Genomic DNA, 17,959 nt, shown 5'->3' on the forward strand with positions numbered 1-17,959 from the left:
GATCCCCCAAACGTGCATATTTATAAGACTACAATCCTTCCTTTTGGATATGTAGATCCATTAATCTGATAGGCTGTTTCTCCTGTATAATAATTTTGACCATCTAGGTCAGGCTTCTTTTAAAATGCAAATGTATTGTTGTCTGGCCAGACCCGGGCTTCCCCATGTCTCCTAATATGTCTGCATAGAGGACCAAAACACGGCCTAAGTCAAGTGCTAATTCTCAGCCACTGGCTTTTCTACATATGACCATTTGTGGACTGTTCAAGTTAATTACCATTTTACAAACATGACCCTAGCTGAAATATAAGGATATATAAAAATTACATGTATATCAAATACTATAACATATACAAAGAGGAGAACAACAGAACTGAACACAGCTTTGCAGTACCTACAGTTAGAGACCAGGCACCCCAGTAGTAAACATAATTTGGAAGAATATCTATGCATGCCACATGGTAAGTCCCAAAGTAACTCTGTCTGGGATACCTCCATGGCACTCGGCACCTTTGAAACCCAAGCGCAGCTGTCCCAATAGAAGCTGCTGGGTGCTGAACATGTTTGAAAATCATGCCTCTAGTACTGGAGGTAGCTTTGGGGAAGCAGGATCTTAAGATCTGGTCTAGTGACAAGTTAGATAACCAGAATAAGTGGGTACTTTTGAAAATGTTAGCTGTTGCCTCTTTGTTCCTCCATGTATCCACTTCTCAAATAAGGAAGACTCAGCTAGAGACTCAAGTGAGGCAGGATAAGGCTCTAATATTACAAATGCTGGTGTTCTCCAAAATTGTACATGCTGATGTTGGATTTATGCTGTAACTCAAAGATTCTGAGCATCAGTTGCTGCTGCGGTGTCTGAAACATAATTAATTGTTCATGGTCAGAAATTGATTTCTTCTGATGTTCCTGACAATATTCATCTGGCCTGAAATTAACTGGGCCTGAAAATTTTCCAGGGAGCATCTTCTCCACATATGAGGTATCATATTTATGATTGATTCCAGGTACTGTGTGTGTGTGTGTGTGTGTGTGTGTGTGTGTGTGTGTGTGTGTGTGAGAAATATATTTTAAATACAACCTCATCTCTTCACTTAACAGTGCTAATGTTTCAGCTAAATTTAGGAATAACCTGAGCAGACTGACTGAGTGAAGAACTTGGTAGTGGAGACAACAGCTGTCCCTAATGACAACATACTTAGAATCAGATTGAATAAGCCAGGTTTGTTAGCTTGCCTGGAGTCATAAAGGTCCTTTCTGGTTTCCTTGATATGGAGGGGCAGAGGTGGTCTCCCTTATGGGGCTACTTTTTTCTAGAACTCTTTAAGATCATTAGTTGAAAGGTCATGTCAGTGCAGAGTATTCATAAATTGACAGAAATGCACCAGAACTATATGTGCAATGTATTGTCTCTGCTATTGTAGATCATCTTTTTCTTAAATCTAAATGAAGTCTCTTATCCCATACAGAATTAAAACTAAACATTACAAATGAACAACCTTCATGAGAGGATTTTCGAGGGAGAATCAAACCCTGACTTCTTGGTGCTTTGCAACTAATCCTGAAAAGTATAGCTCCTGAAACATAAATGCTATACAAGGTTTCACTTAAGGCAGGGGTGCCCACAAATGGTATAGACAGCCTCTCTGTGTGGCAAGTAGCAGATCAGGTTGGGGACAGTCATCCTAGGAGCAGATTAGCCAAGAAGCAGAAAGCAGATTAGCAGATCAGGCAGAGAATACAGGGCAGGTTGCAGAAAGAGGGCAGCAAATTGGGCAGGGGAAGGGGATTGAAGTGGCAGTCAGGGAGGGTGCTGGGCTTAATTTGTGGCAGTCCTGCTAAAAAGGTTGGCCTCTATTTTAGTGAATGCTCTGATGTCTGTCGCATTCCAACAATAGGCACCTACCTGACATGATGGTACCTAGGGAAGTATTGCGATTTGCCAGTTTGCCAACCTGATTTCATAGTACACGAGTGGTTTCTTGGATGTGCTGTTTCATTTATTTTGTTTTGCAGTGTGTCATGACAGTGCTTGAGGTGCATGTGAAAAACATTTAAAAATACATAGGAATTGTCAGTTGTGCTAATGCCACATTTATATTTTTTCTTGCCTTAGGTGTGACTGAGGGGGTGTTTAATAGCAGCCTTCAACTACCTTAAGGGTGGTTACAAAGAGGATGAAGCTAAACTGTTCTCAGTGGTGGCAGACAACAGAACAAGCAGCAGTGGTCTTAAGTTGCAGCCAGAGAAGTTTAAGTTGGATGTTAAGAAAAACTTTCTCACTAGGAGGGTAGTAAAACACTGGAACAGGTTACCCAGAGAGGTTGTGGAATCTTCATCCTTAGAGGTTTTTAAGACCTGGCTAGTCAAAGCCTTGGCTGGGATAATCTAGTTGAGGATGGTCCTGCTTTGAGCAGGGGGTTGAACTAGATGAGCTCCTAAGGTCCCTTCCAACCCTAACTTTCTATGACTCTTTGATTCTCAAACTGCACACGATCTCCTTCCAAAAACACAGAGGCAATATATCAGTCTGGTAGCATACTCGAGCAGTCAGCACACATAAGTCCTATGGGACCTCATGGAGTGGAGGAGAAGGAAAGCCAGAGTTCAAGGCTCTTCACAGAGAGTTTTCTGTGTATCATCTTGCACCCAAGGCTGTGTGATGCTGGGATGTGGGCAGCCAGTTTGGGATCACTCAGGTTGAGGTGCCAACCAGAGTCAGGAGGGGATGAGCAGAATCCAGAAAGTTACTGGGTCAAGCAGGTAGGTTAATTCCAGAGCAGGGTCTAAGACAGGGGTGGGTAAAACAGCACATCTGGCCGGTGGCCATACTCCATTTCCCAGGAGTCCCTGCCCATGTGGCTGGGGCTGGCTTCGATGGAGACCTCAACAGCAGCTGCGCTGTGATAGCACAGGGCTGGGGTTTCTGTGGAGATTCACCCCAGCAGCATGGGCAGTGTGCACAGCTGGGTGGGGACCTGCTCTGGGGCCGGACTGGGATATTGCAGTAGTGACAGCATGGTCCAGAGCCAGGGCAGAGCTATGAACTGCAGCATGCACACCCCTGCCTGGAGCATGCCGGCTGCAGATCGCAGCTCTGCCCTGGCTCTGGACCATGCTGTCACCATGCAAGATCCCGGCCCAGCCCGGAGCAGCTGCAAGATCCCAGCCCAGCCGCGAGCAGCTTTCCACCCTGCCACGTGTCCTTCTAGTGCTGCTGGGGCCGATCTTCATGGAAACTCTGGCCCCCTGCTATCACAGTGGGGCTGCTGCTGGGGTCTCCATAGAAACTGGCCCCAGCCATGTGGGCAGGGGCTGCTGGGAAATGGAGTCCACTGCTGGCTGGATCTGGCCAGTGGGCTGGACTTTGTCCACCCCTGGTCTAAGATCAAGCCAAGTCAGGAAACCAGGAGGTCAATCGGGGAGTAGAGTTGGAGAGCAAACTGAGTCAAGAAGCCAGGAAACAGACCAGAGAGCAGAGTCAGAGAGCAAGCTGAAGGAAACAGTGAAGTGATTTTAGATGAGATTGAACCAGGTTGTCTAGACACTTTCTGTCCTAGTTCAGGGGTTTATATGGAGGAAATGGAGGGTCAGCTGACCCTGACCAGCCACTCCAGTGACAGGGAGTCATGGTAGCCTTCAGGCCACCCTTGCCATTTCTGGGTGGCCCATACAATCTAGTCATAAAAACCTTCTACATTGTATGTGGAACATTTTAATGGCTTGTTTGCCATTTTATGGCACCTTAAATTGGGTGCATGTGTAGTACCTTTCCCATTTATGCCATGATTAACATTTGAAACATGGCAAAAATGTAATGTGTAGAGTCGGCCTACAGAACTAAAGCTAGTCAGTGTGTCACCATGACACTGCAAGACCTGGCCACAGATAATAAATGCATGTAAATGATTATATGCAATGCAATGTGGTAGAGAACCTTTTCAGTGAGGGGATTATTTAATGAGATATTAAATAACTACAAAGAGGCCCTCTTAGGGGTAGGTGTTTTGTGCAGATCCAAATAACATCACCAAATAAAAACCCATTACGCTAGAAAGGATCCTGGATGGCTAACTTCAGCTGATCAGCCTTGACACAGTCAAATAGCTTTGTTTTTTCATGTAATGAAAAGATACTTGATGAAAGAGAGCGAGAACCTATAGCAAGAGCATCTCTAAGAACTTAATACTCTTAAAGTACTTAACTGATGTTTGGATGTTATCACAAGCAACTTTTTCATTGCAGAACCTCTTAGTAGCAACTTCTGTAGTTCTTAAAACTTGCTAATAAAGTCTCATGTGTCCAAAGCTAATTTTAGCTACTATCATTGTATGCATGACATCTCTGGGTGTATAATTCCTTGAGAACTCACCTTGAGTTGCTTTCCAGATGGGAGGGAGTTGAAGGGACACTAGGTTAGAGTGGAAAGGTTCCTGGCTACAGTCAAATGGGACAGTTTGGGACTCTTAAAAGGCGCCTTTCACTGTCTCCTGTGAAAGGAATTCCTATATTTTTTTACCTGCCTTTCCAACATGACCTTGCCACTTCTATCTTCAGCTGTTTCACGAACACTTCCTCAGTTAGGAACTACCATGGGAGCATTAGGGAAAGGAAGGCTCAGTATGCATCCAGCAACATGAAAGGTAAAAGAGGCAAGACCAGTGTCTAAGTAGAGGGAAGCAAGTCTTTCTGACCAATTTAATAGAGTAGGGTGCATATTTTAGTTTGCAGCAAAAACTGTAGGATTGGAGTATAAAGAGGTTGACTAAAAGGGATTTCCTTTAAAAATGGTAAGTAGAAAATTAGCAAAAAAGGAATTAAGTGGGCCTTTTGCAGCAGGAAAGAGAGCAAAGGCGAGGTCTAGAGCTGTGTTTGTTTGGCTCTAGTGTCTCTGAGTATCTCTGAAGATGACTATATGAATCCTTGGTACTCTAAAAGCAGAATCAGGTTTAGTAACACATACCAATGCAGTGAACACATTCCTCATCCCCTGCATTGCATTCATCCTGAGGGGCTCAGCAGTCCCCAAAACTCCCCTCAAAAAGGTGGATGCTGAGATCCAGCAGCTGCTCAAGAAGTGGCTAAATCTGCTGCTGCAGGCCAGCAATGACATCCTGCATGTCCCATACTGACATGGAGCTTATTGCTCCAGAGTTTATTACTTCTGGGCATGCTGTTTGAATGTGCACCCAGGACTGCAGCACATTGAGCTGGGCTGGAGCAGCCCCAGCAAGCAGGGAGCCCAGGGGATCAGCCTGCCAGCCTAGGGCACCTCCCCCCCCCCAGCTCAATGTTTTGTGGAGGGGTTGGCTGGGGCATAAGGGTGCTTCAGCATGAGACTAGCTGGCAGGCAGCCACACTGAAGCACCCCTGCACCCCAGCCAACTGGTCAGCATCTACGCATGCGTTGCTGCAGAGTAAAAACTCCACAGCAGGATAGTACTTATATTTGCAAGTACTATTCTGCTGCGGGGTTAATTAGTTGACTCCAGTCTAATAGGGGTGCACATGTAGACATGTGATGTTTACTGTCTACCTTATTAGTCTACTGAGCAGTAAACGTCTCATGTAGGCACACCTAATGAGGAATTGTTTAAGTTTGTTCAAGGAGGATAAAAAGATAAAATTAAGAGGGAATATTTAGTCTAAATGACATGAAAAACTTCCCAAACGTGGATCCCAGTTGTCTGGGACCTCTTGCTAGTAAATTTACTGAAATAACAGTTCCGTATCAACAGGAAAATGAATTAAGATGAGATTACTTATCTTTTATAGCTGTAACCTTTGTGAATAAACTGAGAAGCAGTAAAATGAAGAGAGCTCAAGTTAGGTCCAGAGGCACCTAGAGAAAATAAATCATTCTTGGTTTGCACATGGGATACATACAGACTAGTGATATTGGTTTAAAACTTAGTCACACCGTCAGGACAAATCTATTGTGCGTAGGTCTCAGGATATTTGCAAAGTAACCAAGGAGCCAGAGATGAGTGATTTTTTGGCCTGTATAATTATGTTTTTCTTTGTTATACTATACATGGCCAATTTAGTCAACTCTTAGGATAAATATGTGAATCAGTGTAGGTAACAAAAGGTATCAGAGTCCAAATAATTTACCACTTGGTCTAGATGATCTGTTATTTCCATTTAACTGCTCACAGAATCAGGAAGTTGCAATAAAAGTGAAACCTGTTCTTATTGCTATTGCTTCGCAGCCTCTTGTGGGGTAAGATCACAGAAACAAAGAAACGGGAACTGAAGTCATTCAATATCTTATCTCCAACCCACTCAGTTCCCTTTTTAAATAGCAGGTACTTACACTACACACCAATTTTCTAAGTCTTCATTCTGAAAAAATCAATTTGCTACCTTAATTTTGGCCTTCATATTTAGTACACCCATGTAAAACCCATGCAGATTTTAATTCTTCAATTTTTTCATAAAAATCATACCAGATTTAAAATGTGTACAAATTTAACTAATTTCACTAAAATGGGGCTAGGATTTCACCTCAGGTATGCTTTGAATGTTCTTTTTATTTGTAATTTTTTTCTTGGGTTTAGGTTCCCTCTATCTCTTCCCTATACACATAGCTCTCATCATCTACCCTCTTCTTTTCTTCCTGCTTATCTGAATCCTATTCTGCTCTGCAGTGTATTAGGGTTTTTTGCCATTCGAACTACCATACTTTAAGTGCCTTCCAGAAGGACAATATGACTAATATCTGGTCATGTGAACTTTGTTCTTTCAGTTCAGACATGCCTTTCTGACTTTTCCCAAGAGCAGCACTAGTATCTTTTCCATCCCAGGTACATGTATAGGCTTTCACTTGTCTTGCATCAGTGATTAGAAACTTGTTCCCATTCTCCTTTCAACAAATCAGATTCTTTCCTCTGTTTAAGTATTTTCCTAAATCTCTTTCTGTGGCCTCTATTGACTGGTTTGTGTTAGTTGTGTGAAGGGCATTATACAAAATAAATTGAAATGGATTTTTGTTGACATCTGAGTAGTTTTAAAACTCTTGGACAGTGACTTTATGCAGTTACTAAGGCAGGCATCCCCACTTGGCCAAACTGAAAAGGGGCTTTTGTCTTTGGCCACAAGTCCAAGGGTAGCATGTAATGTGAATTAGATGGATTGGAGCTGCCTTCCCTGTTTTTCAAAAGTGCAGCCAAGAGAGATGACAAAGTTTCATATTCAGTGAAGCAAGATGAAAGATGGTACAGTGGAAAGTGTTTCTGTGGATCCTTTCTTCACAGTAAAGAAGAGTGAGGTCATGCGTTGCATGGAAGACTGTCCAAGGCCTTAGGCCTCAGTTTAGCTAGGGCTATATTGCATTCTTCATATCTGATAGAGTTCAACTGAGAAGCTGTATGACAGGTTAAAGATTGTTTTTAGTCTGCTTTACTATTCCATTTGCATCAGATAGGAAAGGAGCATTTCCCTTATGTGTTGTACTGCTCTAATTACTGCATCCAGCTTTGTTCATCTTTTGCTTCTACCTCTTAGCATTCCTTGACTTGGACTCTGAAATGCACCATGCCTCAAGTTTTAAACTATTGATATTCATAGTGATTTCTGAATGAGAGACTGGCATACCAAGCAAGGAGAGAGTTATGTGCACTGTCTTGGGGGGTGGATTTGTAAATTTCAGAGCTAGTTATTGGCAAAAGGTAAAAAAATGACACATGAGAAGAATTATTTTTCTTTCAACAGTTGTCTTTGACCTCGGCAATAGTGTTGAGGTGCCTCACTTTCATTGTCTTCTGTGATATTCTGCTCACTGTCCGTAAAAATAACACAACAAGGAATAAAACAGCTTTCAGCTCAGAGCATCAAAACATCAAAATATGCATCCACCACAGCTCCATCTGTTTATTCCTTTTTGGATACTTCTTGCCACCTGCTAGCTCCACACATGGAATTATCAGATGTCTCCACCGTAAATACTTACTGAACCACTAAAAGCCTGAATCGGAGCCCTGGCCCCAGTGCCTAATGCACGGTCCTGCCCTGCTGAATGTCCTGGGGTTTGATAGCTTCTTATGCCAACACTAAAAGGATTAGGGATATTGCAGGGACAGCATACCAAACCCTGATGATGGGGGATTGCTAGTCAGTTAACAGTGAACTACCCAGTTTGATTTCAAATCCTGGTATTTATGGGCTCTGCAGGAGACATATCCTCCTCATCTGGAAGTGTGTGGTGTGAAGATAGTAAGTCAGGGACTCAGTGGGGGATACATTGCATTACCTAGAGAGACTACAGGGACCCATGAAAATTACAGGGTGATAGTTCTACTTTACAGGAGTGCATGTGGGCAGGTGTGCACATGTTACTTCTGTAGGTATCAGTCTGTTCTGCTCTGGGATCTATGGTTGTGTTCATATATCATAACCAAGCCCAGGAGAAAAATTACATGCTGTAATCTCAACCTCTTCCCCACCCTTACTAGCTTCATTGGGAGTTAAGTGTATATAAGAACTGCAGGAGTGGGCCAACTGAATGTTGTAAACTCAAAATGAAGCAGTTCCCCCCACCCCTCCCTTTGTGATTGGGTTATCATACCAGGGCTTTCATACCTAGTTTTTAACATGAGTAATGTTTCGGTATCTCTATTTTATTTATTAAAAGCCTGGAGATGAAATCATGTGCAATTTCATGACTTACATGTTGTGGGATGCATTAATGTAATACATGATAACAGTTTGTATGATAATCTTCAAACTACCTCCTGAGCTTTGGTAGTAATGTCTAACACTGTTTAGTTTAACGAATATGAGGGAGTCCAAAACCATATTTTTTAGCTATAGGTACTGCATGTTCATAGCTGTTAATTTAATGAGAGAATCTGTAGCTTACATTTCTCGCTGGGCCCATATCCAGAATGAGTTTAGGCTTTGATGTTCTAGTAGCAGGCTTAAGAGCATATGGACAGTAGCAAAGGACTTTCAAAAACCCCCTGTGGTTTGTGCTGTAAACTGTATGATCCATTTGGAACGGTATGGGCCGGTATCTTGAGAAAGCAGGTATCTATTGTTGGCACCGTGGAAACTGTCTTCATGTCTTGTCTGAAGAGCTGATGCTTATTTTCTTCTGTGCTCTACCATTCTTCCATCCTTTCATTAGTGGGGCCTCATGTTCATGTAGATTTGGGGTTCTCTAAGGCAGTGGATCTTAAGTTTGTTTTTACTTCAGAACTGAAATCTACCTGTAGCTTCACACAAGGATCTGCTTCCAAATGACTGCATGCTCACTGGGGGCTGGGGCTGGTTGGAAGCAACTGGAGATGTAAGGTAACTGGTGGGAGAGAATCTCCCTCCTCCCTCATAATCCCTGGCAGCTCACCTTGATGGGGTTAGGTTGTGAGGGATGGGTTACTTTGGGGAGAAAGGAAGATGACCTTCTGCCTTCCTTCCATTTCTTTTCTACCTCTTTCATCCTAGGTCTCATAGGATTATGTTGCTGTACTATATTTTCCCAGTCCTGCTGCAAGTTGTAGTGGAAGAGTTCCAACTTTGTGGATTGGATCTGGCATTGGGAGTAGGGTGACTTGGCTTCTCTTCCTGAAGCTGCTATTGACAGTCTCAAAAGGTCTCAAGTGGAGGTCCACAGGGATCTGCTCTAGATCTGGTGTTTGACATTTTTATTAGTGACTGGGATGCATGAATCAAAAGTATATTGATAAGATTTCCAGACGGTACAAAGCTGGGAGGGGTTGTAAATGCTTTGAAGGCAAAATTAAAGATCAAGGGGATCTGAATGAATTGGAGGACTGGGCTATAAGTAACAAAATTAAATTCAAGAAAGACAAATGTAAGACAAATGCACATATACAGAATAGAGGATAACAAATTTAGCAGTAGCGCTGCTGAGAAAGATCTTGGGGTTATGGTGCTCAACATAAGTCAGCAGTGTAAAATTTTCACAAGAAAAGCAAATTTAATTGACAGTGGCATTAATAGAAGTATTGTGCGCAAGGCCTGGCCTGCTCTGTTTGACGTTGATAAGGTATAGGCTGGATTACTGCATCCAATATTGGGCACTGCATTTTAACATGGATGTAACAGGAAATGAAGGGCATCCAGAGGCAAGCTGTGATGAAGGGGCTGGAATGAGAGCCACAAGAGGAAAAATTGGAGAAAAGGTGATTGAGGGGACATGCTAGTTCATATCTGAAATTGAAAGGTTGCAATGAAGATGAAGGAGAAAATTTGTTCTGTCTTGCCACAAAGGGCAGGACATAAGACAATGAGGTTTTTTTTATACATATAAGTTTTTACATTTAGACCAAACCTCAGAGAAAAACTTCTTAACTATACGAGTAATAGGCCAACGGTACAAAGTGCTTGCCTGATTTGTGGAGTTACTTTCTTTAGAGGTTTCAAGAAGATGCTGGCTGCATGCATCTGGGGTGGTTGAAAGAGAGTGCATTCTGTTTGGACTAGATGTTTCTAGAGGGTCCCTTCTAGCTGTTTTTCTATAACTTACTATTTCTCAGTTGCATACTTGTAAAACTAGAAGAATGATACCCCCCATTAAAACTTCTTTGAAATCCTTGAAGGAAATTCCCTAATAAAGCTGAATGTTGTTATTTATTATGTATTTGTCTGACTCTAGTATTTTAGCTCAGATTCTTTACCCCATCCATGATCTGCTTGGCATAATTGTATGGTCTAACAAGGAGCCTGTCACAGCCTCTAATTCTTTGTTTAGCTCAATGGTTGCCTGAGGAGCCATGTGCTAGCTGGGTTCAGTGTGCTCCATCCAATTTGTCCTGTTCATAACCTGCAGGACACCAAGAAGTGTGATGTAGGTATGTCCATGCTGAATCTACAATGGCTGGGGATTTCCTTTCGCAGGGGTTCTCCAGCTGGAGAGATGAAGGTAGATGCATCAAAGTGAAATGGAAAATCTTTCCCTATAATGATAAAATTATTATTGCACTGCACAGTAATGTCCATGTGTTCACTAGTCAAGTGATCCTGTGTATACCTTACATGCACCTTGCAACAAAATTGCCACTTTCGCTGAGCAGCAGTTCCCTAGAGGTGAGTGTATGCAGCATGCATCAGGATTTGGGATGGCTCATAAAAATATTTGTCACCAGTGAAACATGGTATTCTTTTGTGACTGAAATATTGGAAAAGCTGCAGTGTAACAAATGAGCTCATTTCAAAGCATCTCAATGCAAACTGAAATAAGAGGAAAAGAAATGAAACCAGAATTGGTTTAAAATTCTATAAATTGTTCCTTTGTTTTCCCTCAGCACAAAGAAATTCACTTCTTTGTGTTCACATTTAGCAGTGAGCCTTAATTATTTTTACATAGGCTGTGAAAAAATTATTTAAGTGCAACCTTACACTTTTTTCTTCTGTATTATCTATGTGCAAAGTGGTGCATCTCCTCTTTTACTTGGCTGTTTCCTTTCTTGTATTTGTCCCATGTGTAAAGTCATGTCATTGTATTTTTGGTCTATCTTCACACTGTAAATCCATGAAGGAGGAGATGCTGAGCCATAGCCTGCCCTCAGTTACTCAGTAAAGAGTAATTCAGTTGACCTCACTGATGTTACTTTGGATAGAAACTGATGTAACTGGGGCAGAAATCTAAATCATTGTCTTTGTCTGCAAAGTGCTTTGCTCACCTATGATGTAATATAAATAATGCGTACTAAGTTATTCTCAGTTTCGTCTATTCAAACCACTGTATCTAGCACCTGCATTTGATTATGGTAATCAAAGCAGTGCTCTTTCTTTGGTGACAAGGACAAAACAAAGCACAGCACAAAACCTAAAGACAAATCTCCTTGTCTTAGTTTTGCTTTCGGGCCCCTATAAACCATCCAAACCTTTGACTGTAGTGGCACCTCACGGTGAATCCTTAAACCAGAGAGCAGATGGTTTCATTCTCTTAGTTTTCCTTTGTTAATGTTGTGCTTCAACTATAAGTTGCAGCCCTGCATTTATATTCCAAGCACAGGGTTTGCTTAGGCTGGTGGTTGCTCTTTGACCTCCTTCCTCCTTTGAATGTGCTTAACCGTGTTGTGTGCTAGCAAGTCACACTGAGGTGCAGCATTGATGAGCCCCTGTGTGTGTTTGTCTTACGATCTGCAGACAAGAAAAAGCCAGGCAAATTCCAGCCTTTCAAGAAGTTTTTTGGCAAAAGGAAAAAAAGAGACGCAACATCAGACTGTGAGGAAACCAAGTTGAAGCCAAGCCACTCCTTCGGGAATGTCTGCAACGGTACCCTCTCTTCAGATGAGGAAGCAAACAATGGCGTGAGGTAATAACTTATGTGTACTTGTCACCTGAGTGTATTTCAAGTTGGAGACATAAGGGCTGCCGGACTGTGACAAATGCTGTTCCTTTTCAATGAAACACAGAATTTCAATGCAAAGAAAGATAGCAAGTCGTACGCTGCTTGCTGGAGTTTCTTTCTTGTATCGTGCTTACCACTGTAGGATCTGAGCATTTAACTCGTTCTACATATAGTGATGACTGGCTCCACATGGAGCTGTATAAGAAAAGAAAGTCCAGGGTTAAACAAAAGAGATTCAATTCCATTTTCATGGATTACTAAAACAGATATCACATTCCCAGCACAGCTGGCACCCTTTTTTTGTTACTAATCTCAGCAGAGCAACTCTAAACTGGCTGGCAGTGGAGACTATGCTGTAGCCTCTCTCCTCAAGCTAGTACTTCCAGATCAGGATTGAAGCATACTGGTGGGAAGGGATATGTGTGCTCAGTTGATAGAGCTGCTATTCTGGTATCTCATGAGCTATACATTCAATGAGGAGAAACGAGAGATTTATTAAATCTAAAATCCAAGGACAGGGTGTCAGAAGACAATATTTTATATTCTTTGAATTGAGAATGGGGCCAAAAGATGGGTAGTTTCTGTTATGATGTTGGCTGAACAAGAGGTTTTGTAAATGAAATCCTAGCCCCAAACCAAAAAGTGTTACCTTTAGTTTTTCAGTATATGTCCCCTTGTCTAAAAATGTTTCTCTGATGCCAGCATCAAAACGAGGACCTTGATAAGGTCTTGATGAAAACTGAAAAATAAACCAACCAACCTTAGGCTGTATATGGGAGGGACTGGTGCTGTTACAGAAGGAGTTTCGGCTTTGGTAGGTGCAAGGGAAAAATGGGCGCAAGGGAAGTGGCAGCTGGATTGATGGGAAGGAGAGAAACTAAGAGCATTACCAAAGACATGCCACATTAATGCAGGATGCAGCAGAGGCAGAGGTCTGAGCAGAAATAATAACAGGGTCTATTTCTAAAGCAGAGCCTTATGAATCTGTGCTGACACCTGGTCAAAGCCAACCACTCTGGGATGCCATTTTCTCATACTACCTGTTTTCATGACAGGGACTATAAATGTCATACTGGAAAAGGACGCAACAAATCCTTCTTCCAAAACATCCCTCCCCCATGCAGGGAACGACAGCCCTGACTTGACATCTTCAACACCACAAATTTACAGCTGTGAAAAGCAGAAGTCCCTAAAAATTAGGGTCCTTGGAAGTTCCTGGATCCTGAAATAGTCCATAAATTCTTAGCTTGGTTTTCTTTCATGTTTGTTAAGATACAGTATTGGATGGAGTTAGCTTCAGCCCACATAATGTGTAAATATGTTTGGGTGTGTGAGCACGTGTATACACATGTGCATGAGTACACACACACACACACGGTTAGTTTATAACATGCAAATCTACTCTGCCTTCTAAGATACGGTTCTCCTAGTGTGAACCCATGTGCTGCTGCTTGTTTTTACAGCTTTGGAAAAGCACTCATCTGCACTCACTCGTGCACGTCCCCTTCCCCTCCTGCACTAAGCAATGGGCCTGATATTACATTTTTGAATTTCCCATACTTACCAGTGAGGAACACACAGGCTACAGACAGACATTATACATAAACTGGTTTAAGTGATCAGAAACTGGTTTAAATCTATAACAGAGCAGATAGTCAGTGCACATAAACCAGTTTGAAAATGGCTGAAACCAGTTTGAGATAAACCTGGTTGTGTGTAGCATCAGACTTAACTGATTTGGGTCAAGCTAGTTTATGCAATGTCTGTCCCAGACCCTTTGCCAGTTTAAGCCAAACCAGACACCCCCAGCATCCCAGCATGCTCCCTGGGCTGGGCGGGGATCTCTGCTCCACAACAGGGCTGGCCCCTCCCCTCTGCTCCCTGCCTGCAGCTCCAGTAGAGACTTGCAGGCACAGTGGGATCTGTTGGCTTCCGTGTGCCTCCGCTCTCCTCACACTGGCTGCTTAAGCAGAAATCCCTTTCTCCTTCCTCCCACAGCATGGACTGTAGCCAGCACGTGGTGTGCTAGCTAATACTGTGTGAGGCAGATAGGACAGTGTCCACTTAGGGCTTTTTGGAGGTAATCAACAGCTCAGATGGTAATGTCCCTACATTCCTTCCTTTGGAAAAAAGCTGTTTAAGAAGTGCTTGTAATAAGAGAGGCTTTGTTTTCTGATGGGATGTTAAATGCTGATAACAGAGGTGATAAATGCTCTGTTATCAAGGGGGAGACCCCTCCCAAATCATAGCGACCTGCCAGGGCTTAGCCACGCCTCCCTCAGCTCAGCCCTGGGGAAGGGAGGGCTGCTCTTGCGCCCCCTGATTTCTAGCCTGAGCCACTGCAGGCATGTGTCTGGATTTCTGGGATGTCTGTCTGGTTACAAAGCTGATTTAGCCTAGCCAGCTTAGACTAACTTGCAAAGATTGAATCAATTCAGGCTCAGGCTTTTTGAATGTCTGTCCTTAACCTACAAACGTAGGATTAGACCAAGGAGAAAGAAGCGTAACTGCGAAGCCCTCCCCTTTTATAACCTAGTCACTGTAATGAAACGGTGAATGTTAGACCCTGATTGCCTGTCTAACCATGGGCAATTTATTTTCTTAATAAAAACAACAAAATTAATGACAAACTGTTGCTGGTATCAAGCCAGGTTGCACAGTTAAAATCACACATATCCAGTAAATGGTAAAGGGCCTGGTTCTGAGCTCATTGGCAGCCGTTTTGCTACCCGTAGGAGTTGCTTCAGATTTACACCAGTGGAAAAGCAGGCAGAATCAAATGTGATGAGCTTGATTCTTCGAGGTAAAGGCTCATAGCCAATGATTTTCTATCTTCCAGAGATAACCTTCTACCTCCCAACTCCCTCCTTTATCTCAACAGCAAGCTCTGGACAATCTCTGCATATATTCTCAAGACCATTTGTAAAACTGTTCTCGCTAGAAGGAAGGATCTAAGTGGGGCCCCAGTTATCTCTCCTGGGAGTTAAGCAAGCTTACTATTTCCAGCTCTGTGAACAGCTTTGGCTTATGTTTGTTGAACATTCATAAGGTTGCCCTGAGGTTTGCAGGAGCTTGCAAAGATATCAACCTCACACTCCAAAGGAGTTGTAAAACCAGTTCACAGAGAGTCATTTCTCTGATTTTTAGCCTCTAGTTTTTGGTTGTGGAACATTCATGGGCAGATTGAGTTTTGTGAATGCATTAGTCACCTGATTATTTTTTATTTTTGGTTGAATAGTTGTGTGAATATTTGATATTCACTGTTTGAGCACAGTTTTTTGTTGCAACTGATCAGATAACTCTAACTCTCTAGGGTTGTTTCATTTCCCTAGCTTGAGGCCTACTGGGTTTCCAACACTTGATTTTTGTAAATGTTCACAAATAAGAGTTTAAAATTCTCTATCATTGGCCATTTGTGGCAGTAAATCTCAATTATATGAATATCCAAGTTTCTTCCACTCCACACAAAGGGTACATACAGACATTTGGAGAGGTTAGGAGAAGTTAGATCAAGTTAAAAATGGCTACCCACTCTAAGGTAAATTAGGATGTGGAGGATTGGGGGGATTGTAAGGCAGGTAAGGCCTGTGGTGGGGGGAGGCTTAGGGGTTCAGGGGACAAGCAGGGTCCATGGGGAATTTATGGGGTATCCATGGTGGGGGGCGGGCAGGGGCTTGGAGGGATTAGCTGGGTTGGTAGGATTGGAGAGGCTCTCCAATCCTCCCTACTTTCCCCCTGATGCTGCCAAACTTCCCCCAGTCCCACAAACTTCTTCAGGGCTGGTTTTACTGGTGTTCTCCAGTCCCAGGAGCCTGATAGTCAACTGGGAGGGAGGGGCAGGTGGACTGGGGAGCTCTCTTCCCTCTTGGGACCAAAGGATACTTTTAGTCCCCTGACACTCTCCCACACCCAAACAGTGCCCTCCCTGGGCAACTACCTCCCGTGTTCCACCCGCCCCTCCCTCCACACCAACTTACTTTCTTTGCTCCTGGCATCAGTGAACACCAGCCCTCGGAGTGGCTTGTAGGATGTTGGGTTTGCTGGCTTTGTGGGGTAGAGTGAGGGGTCAGGGGGGCTAAAAATAGCTGGGGGATGGGGAGGCAGTATGGAGGGGGTAGGAAAATCCTAACCCCAGGTACAGAAGAGGTAGATTGTATAGCTCAACTGGACCAGAACGTTATTGTTGACCAAGGTGCTTGTTTTATACACAGATTTAAAATGATAGTACAAGCTAAGGCACTTTTCTTTACATGGAGTAGTTATATCTGTCAGAATAGGGCACTCCTGAATCTCTTTTGAGTAGCCTGCTTCCCTCCACCCAGTGAAAAACCCAGTGGAGGAGAGCTCAAGAAAGAGGGGAGAGGTGAGGATAAAAGACAGGGAAAGAGAGGCCACCCCATTAATATCTTAGCAGAACCTCTTCTTGGATTCTTGGTTCTCTTTAATATTAATTAAGAATACCTTTTATATTAGGAGGGACACTGGGCTTTGTCAGTAGCATTTTATTCAGGGATGCATGGGGTTACCCACAAAGGGCTGCCAGCTGAAAGGAAGCTGGGAGTTTAGAACATAAGAACTGCTATTTACTGGGTCAGACCATAGGTCTCTCTTGCCCAGTACACTGTGTCACACAGTGGGAGGTAGTTGGATGCTGAAAGAGAAAGTGAACAGGGTTTTCCCCCGTCTTTCTCCCACTTGCCACACTCAATAGCTACTGATGCCCCTTTCCTTCAAGAATATGTCTAATCCTTTTTTGAATCTGGCTGAACTGTCAGCTTCCACAACACCTTGTGGCAATGAGTTTCATGCTTTAATTACACTTATTAAGTGTAATTAAGTAAGAAGCTCAAGTTCAGGAGCAGAAGCTTCTATTTGTATGATAATTTCTTTGTGTCTTTTACCATTGCTCAAAGGAATAAATAATTATATATTTTTTCAAGACCTAATTATCTTTAAATCTTTTTTTTCTGAAGATGTTTATATGACATCTCTGTTCAAGAAGCAAAACCATGTACAGCATTTTTTTTAGCTTTCATAGCATTTGATGTGCACATTCACCAAACTGCCACCTAGATGTGCTTCATGTGAATTCAGACCTTCACCGGGGGAGTTCTTTAAAATAATTGTTTCCTTTTTCTTGTGACGCTGAATATATTTTGGATTTCATGTAAATATTTTATGCACAAGTATCCATTAGATGGACTGTGGGCTGATTTCTGGAAAAATGGATACCTATGAGCAGAATGTTTGGGGCTGTGTCCAACCTTGTGTGGGTAAATACAAGGAAGGGAGGACACAGTGACCCTCCCTGCTTGTGGTGTTTCTGTAAAAGGCAGTCACAGAGGTAGTCCTTGGATTCTGCTGCAGGGGTCATTATTTATTATCACAGAATCTTAGAATCATAGAAGTCGGGTTGGAAGGGACCTTGTAGATCTTCAAGTCCAATCCCCTGCCTGGGCAGGAGAAAAAACTGGGCTCAAATGATTCCAGCCAGCTAGGCATCAAGCCTCCTCCTAAAGACCCCCAGGGTAGGAGCCAGCACCACTTCCCTAGGAAGTTGGTTCCAGATCCTAGCCACCCTAACTGTGAAGTAGTTCTTACGGATGTCTAATCTAAACCTACTCTCCAACAACTTGTGGC

The 17,959-nt window shown here is 42.9% G+C and overlaps 1 protein-coding gene across 3 annotated transcripts in view; it reads left to right on the forward strand.

The window, feature by feature from the left end:
- Nucleotides 1-12,061: 12,061 nt before the first annotated feature.
- The window catches only part of KIAA1211 (KIAA1211 ortholog), a 74,044-nt gene continuing 68,146 nt past the window's right edge, over nucleotides 12,062-17,959 (forward strand). For 2 of the 3 annotated variants that reach the window (XM_019552828.1, XM_019552829.1), the window contains exon 1: nucleotides 12,216-12,283. The gene's annotated coding sequence lies outside the window, so the exon portion shown is untranslated. Of the gene's footprint in view, nucleotides 12,284-17,959 lie in introns of all 3 variants that reach the window. The other variant, XM_019552831.1, reaches the window with a different exon arrangement.

The sequence above is a fragment of the Crocodylus porosus genome, unplaced genomic scaffold, assembly GCF_001723895.1.
Source record: "Crocodylus porosus isolate Cpor-Errol unplaced genomic scaffold, CroPor_comp1, whole genome shotgun sequence".
NCBI lineage: Eukaryota > Metazoa > Chordata > Crocodylia > Crocodylidae > Crocodylus > Crocodylus porosus.